The 6,000-nt window shown below is 51.5% G+C and overlaps 1 protein-coding gene across 3 annotated transcripts in view; it reads right to left on the bottom strand.

Moving 5' to 3' along the window:
- PARP4 (poly(ADP-ribose) polymerase family member 4) overlaps positions 1-4,697 on the bottom strand; it is a 1,988,214-nt gene extending 1,983,517 nt beyond the window's left edge. For all 3 annotated transcript variants that reach the window (XM_086935217.1, XM_086935220.1, XM_086935219.1), the window contains exon 1: positions 4,628-4,697. The gene's annotated coding sequence lies outside the window, so the exon portion shown is untranslated. The remainder of the gene's footprint in view (positions 1-4,627) is intronic.
- Between the last annotated feature and the right edge of the window lie 1,303 nt (positions 4,698-6,000).

Here is a 6,000-nt window from a genome sequence, read left to right on the forward strand (position 1 = left end):
ATATTATGCAATTAATATATCTCCTCCTCTTGGTTACAGATTTAATCTGAACATTCGTTTTGAAAAATTAAGATTTGCATTAATTGATATTTAGAGTTTTGTCTAGGACCACACTTTTTATATATACCATTACCCAGGTCCTTTGACTTACTGGGTTTACTGGGTTTACCCCATTGTTTTCAATGATACTGTCAAAGTAGTGCAGCGGTCGAAAGCCATTTGTAACTGGAGAATAGCGGTGAGAGGAACAGTCCAGCAACAGTGCATTTAAATGAGGAGGGGGTCTCAGGCTTTCATTTTTTAGCTCCAAGTGTAAGTCAGTGGTAGAAGTGGGCGGGGACGGAAGGGCACGGCATGCCCCTACTTCTAAAAAATATTTCAGTCCGTTCCCCTACTTCTTACTTTCATAAAAAGCATCCCGGGACGGCAAGAATAGTCCTACTGAAAAAACGATACTTTTTTCATTCAGAATCCAGGGGCTGCTCGCACTTCTCTGTGAAATCCAGAGGCTGCAGCAGCCCCTCCCTGAGCTCGCACAGACCGAGGGCAGGCCCATTGTCATTCCAATTGAGGCTGATTAACCCCGTTTGGAATGACAATGCGCCCGCCCTCTGCCTTTAGCACATCAAGTGAGTGAGATCGGAGTTGGTGATTACCAGGGCCTGACTGGGTACAGAAACCGGCCCTGGCAAACTGCTCAGCGGGCCTCCCCTGGGGTGAGGGGAGTGCAGCCCAGCAGCTTGAGCATAGATATGTGCTTTCGGTTTTGGGCAATAAATCTGCCTTCTACCAAGTGAACTCACAAATAAGAATTAGTGGTCGTATTTCAGAGACCAGTTTCACCCAGACCTATATCAAAAAGCTTCATTGCACTAAAGTTGTAATGCTTTGTACCTTCCTGTACTTTACTAGAGTCTTCTTGCTACCACCCATTGCCACTTGTGTTTAGCGGTCCTTATTGTCGGGAGTTGAGAGACATTTCTTGATTTTCTCATCATCAGTCATTTGAAAATCAATAGGATTACCTCTCTTTTGATATTAGTCCTTATCACCGTCAACCCTATCCCTGTGTTATATTTGTTTATTTATTTACTATGCATTTATTTTTATAGTTTTATATAGTGCAAACTTAACATAATAGGTATAAGAGCACTTTACATTATAACAGTTTCATACATACATTTTTCATTTCTTTTCGGCAAAATTCACAAAGTACCAGTATTAGGTCACAGATAATATTTCCAGTTCCATTTCAATTTTGGCCGATTTTGCTACAGGGGGCGATATTGCCGTCCCCCAGTAACAAAATCAGCCTCCCAGGGGCCCAAAACCAGCCCCCACCCTAGCAGCCTACCGGGAAACCGCCCGGTGCCCGCTATGGCCATTCCGGGCCTGGTGATTACAGAGGAGCTTTCCCCAGACAGAGTACTGTGGCGAACTTGACAAATTGTGTAATTTGTCAATGTTGTACACAGACTGAACTGGGGAGGAGCAGTGACCGGACATAAGAGGTGACAGGAAAGGAGAGGTACTAGGGCAGGAGAGGTGACCGGGCAGGAGGAGTGACAGGTAGGAGGAGTGACGGGCAGGAGAAGTAACGGATAGGAGAAGCGACAGGGCAGGAGAGTTGACGTGTCAGGAGCAGTGGCGTGGCGGGACAGGAGAGGTGACAGGAAAGGAGAGGTGACGGGGCAGGAGAGGTGACGGGGCAGGAGAAGTGACGGGGCAGGAGAAGTGACGGGGCAGGAGAAGTGACGGGGCAGGAGAAGTGACGGGGCAGGAGAAGTGATGGGGCAGAAGTGATGGGGCAGGAGCGGTGATTAGGCATGGGCAGGAGCGGTAACCGGCAGGAGCAGTGTACGGATAGGGGCAGTGAACGGATAAGAGCAGTGAACGGGGCCGGAGAAGTGATGGGACAGGAGAAGTGATGGGACAGAAGAAGTTATGAGGCTGGAGCGGTGATCGGGCAGGAGTGCTGACCGGACAGGAGCAGTGAATGGGCAGGAGCAGTGAACGGGCAGGAGAGGTGACGGGGCAGAAGAGATGACGGGGCAGGAGAGATGACGGGGCAGGCAAGGTGATTGGGCAGGGAAGGTGATGGGCAGGGAAGGTGATGGGCAGGGAAGGTGATGGGCAGGAAAGGTGATGGGCAGGAGAGGGGACGGGGCAGGAGAGGTGACGGGTCATGAGCTAGAGCAGTAACCGGGCGGGAGCGGTAAAAGGACAGGAGCGGTGAACAGGGCAGGAGCAGTGAACGGTGCAGGAGCAGTGACGGGGCAGGAGCAGTGAACGGGGCAGGAGCAGTGAACAGGGCAGGAGCAGTGAACAGGGCAGGAGCAGTGAACGGTGCAGGAGCAGTGACGGGGCAGGAGCAGTGAACGGGGCAGGAGCAGTGAACGGGGCAGGAGCAGTGAACGGGGCAGGAGCAGTGAACGGGGCTGGAGCAGTGAACGGGGCAGGAGCAGTGAACAGGGCAGGAGCAGTGAACAGGGCAGGAGCAGTGAACGGTGCAGGAGCAGTGACGGGGCAGGAGCAGTGAACGGGGCAGGAGCAGTGAACGGGGCAGGAGCAGTGAACGGGGTAGGAGAGGCGACAGGGCAGGACAGGTGACGTGGAAGGAGAGGCAACAGGGTAGGAGAGGTGCCGGGCACAAGAAGTGACTGGCAGGTGACATGACAGGCAGGTGATGTGATGGGCAGCAGAGGTGACGGGGCAGGAGAGGTGACTGGGCAGGAGAGGTTACGGGGCAGGAGAAGTGATAAAGCAGTAGAAGTAATGGGGCAGGAGCGGTGATTAGGCATGAGCAGGAGCGGTGAACGGGGCAGGAGCAGTGAACGGGGCAGAAGCAGTGAACGGGGCAGGAGCAGTGAACGGGGCAGGAGCAGTGAACGGGGCAGGAGCAGGGAACGGGGCAGGAGCAGTGAATGAGGCAGGAGCAGTGAACAGGGCAGAAGTAGTGAACGGGGCAGAAGTGACAGGACAGGAGAAGTGACGGGACAGGAGAAGTGACGGGACAGGAGAAGTGACGGGACAGGAGAAGTGACAGGACAGGAGAAGTGACAGGACAGGAGAAGTGACAGGACAGGAGAAGTGACGGGACTGGAGAAGTGACGGGACTGGAGAAGTGACGGGACTGGAGAAGTGACGGGACTGGAGAAGTGACGGGATAGGAGAAGTGATGGGGAAGGAGAGGAAACAGGGCAGGAGAAGCGACCGGGCAGGAGAAGTGACGGGCAGGAGAAGTGACGGGCAGGAGAAGTGACCGGACAGGTTGACATTAGGGGCAGGTGACGTGACAGGGCAGGAGAGGAGTAGTGACCTGGCTGGAGAAAAGACCGGGCTGGAGAAGTGACTGGGCAGGAGAGGTGACGGGGCAGGAGAGGTGACGGGGCAGGAGAGGTGACGGGGCAGGAGAGGTGGTGAGCAAAAAACAATGGATTTTTAAGCCCAGATTTCTGAACTGGAGTGAATGTATGACATTGTTCTGCATTCTGTCCATCAAATGTTCTTTTTGCATTTGTCACCCCGAGTGGGACGGGTATGCCCAGACGTGGGTTCCGTGCTCTCCATGCCACTGGAATCAAGCTATCCTGGCTGATGAGGGCTGAAAGCCCGAAACCGGTCCTAGGATGCTTGTTTCCAGTCCAGGGAGGCCCTGGCTTGGCAGTTCAGGCTGGGCTGTACCCATGAGGCTCAGGGTCAAGACTGATTTGCATATGACTGGGTCCAAACTGGAATGGCATGGTGAGCAAAGAAACAATGGATTTAGGCCGAGATCTCTGTACTGGGGTGAATGTATGATATTGTTCTGCATTCTGTCCACCAGTTGTTCTTTTTGCTATATTATGATTGAGCAGCTAGCGGGCTGACATGAATATGAAGGAGCCTTTGTGGGTTTCCGTGAGCCTAGATTCTCCTGAAGAGTCCCTTTCTCTTCTGAGCCCTGCTTAACACATGTGTACAGGAGGAGCCCTGTATTCATGACCTCAATGTTTGAGACAAAAAATATTCATGGATTTATGAACAACGCATTAAGGTAACATGTTGTTCCTGCTTATATTTCACACGCTTTACATAAACCTGTATTCCCTATGAGTATTTGCTTTTTCCTGAATTAAACCTCAAATAAACATGTTTATCCATTGTTTTAATTAAATAACGTTATAAGCTGTAACTGGTCAGTGAAATGCTAAACGTACTAAAAATTGGAATGTTTTGCTATTTCTACCACACCCCTGACTCCGCCCACTGATTCAATCTTCGGTTATTCCTGCCCCCTGATTCTCCACCCACAGTTCCCCTACTTTTTTTTCCCCACTTCGACCACTGGTGTAAGTAAACGTGAGCAGGCCGGAGGTTACGGCCCGACTACACGGCGGAGGATCGCCGGACATCCTTAGGGCTGATAAGGTGAAGAGCTATGGTTTTCACGCCCATGGAAGACTTCCTGGTTCCACCACTTCAGCACAGAAAGTCAAACCCACGTCTAAACAACACGCTGTCTCTGTGCCACTGTCCACCCGCAACAAAAAAAAGTCACCCCACGCGCTCGCCACTTCTCACAACCAACAGCACCAAAGAGCTCCCGTTTCCATCCCAGACAACAGGCAACCAGCACTTTCCTCACCTGCTCCACGTTCGGCTGCGCGGGGTTTACCTTCCGCTCCGTCCTGTGGGCGGGACAAGCCTGAAAGGGGTGGGGCTAGCTGTCACCGGGCTCTCCCAATACACTCCTTCCTTTCCGAGGAAGGAGCGCCAGCGGCTGCGTAGTAATGCAGAGCACTTCCAGGCAGGCGGTCAGGAGTTCATCGCCGATGAATCATGGCGCAGGGTGCTCTGAGAGGTGTAGGCCCAGGGTTGCCAGGCGGTTTCCTTTTGAAAGACAGCACTCCCAGGCACAAGAGGAGTGCCTGCGTGGGCTGTTGAACCTATGAATGGAAATGAACCGTGACTAGATCTTCCACGTACCAGTGGGTCGCAAGCTGTTGAATTACAAACTTTTTTTATTTCTGTAATTTTTTATTGAGTAAAAAAAATATATATTTACATGGAGCATGGGATAGTAGTTCCGAAATAATGTACTTTATACAGAACGTTCCACAAACGGGCCGCGATTCAAAGCAAATGTATCTTGTTAATTATAAATATAGTCACTTATCTACATATATCAGAGACGCAACTAGAACCAAATTTCGGGGGAGGGGGGATGGGCTAAGAAAACATTTTGGGAGGGGGGCTAATTCTTCCAGCAATAGGCAGAGAGGAGATGCAGGGGGTCCATGAAGGGGTGGAAGAACAACAAAGCCTCTGTACAGTGGCGTAACGAAACTTGCGGGGAGGGGTCCCTGCAAAGTGCATGTAGGGGGCTCCATGCTCCGGGACCCAGTCAGGAGCTTTCAGGACCGGCTGTGTACAGTGCCAGCGGGGGTGCCCTGGAGCTCGGGCCCCCGCACTGCATTGGCCTTTGTCACACCAGAGCGAATCTGCGCAGCCTCACACCAATAACTGAACTCCATCTGTAAACCAAGGATGAGCTCCATCTCGCTCTGTGCACTTGCCTCCGGTCTCAAACTGACAACCAGCCTTCAGTCTCGCACCAAGGACGAGTGTCTAAATGCAGCCAAAGTTGTGGCTCCACCCTCATACCAAGGACTGGGCTCCAGTGTCACAAGTTAAGCTAGTGGCAGTTTACTGTGAGGACAAATATCTTACCTCACACCTTGTGTCTGGTAAAGAGCTTTGGGCATATAATGATCAGAGTTACAGACAAACTCTGCATGGCTTTCTACCCAACCCTCTTTTGATCTGTCCCTCTCTGGTTCTCCTTATTGAGACGCAACTCCTTTTCTGTGTTCCACCAGCTATCCCTCTCTAGTAGTCACTTGCACCAACTTGACCACTTACTCTTTTCTTTTAGTGATTAAATGGCAACACAGCCCCTATAGCTATGGGGTGATGACTTATGCTTCTTGAACTGATCACCGCTTTTGGCCATTTTAA

The sequence above is a fragment of the Lissotriton vulgaris genome, chromosome 8 (genome assembly GCF_964263255.1).
Source record: "Lissotriton vulgaris chromosome 8, aLisVul1.2, whole genome shotgun sequence".
In the NCBI taxonomy this organism is placed as follows: Eukaryota; Metazoa; Chordata; class Amphibia; order Caudata; family Salamandridae; genus Lissotriton; species Lissotriton vulgaris.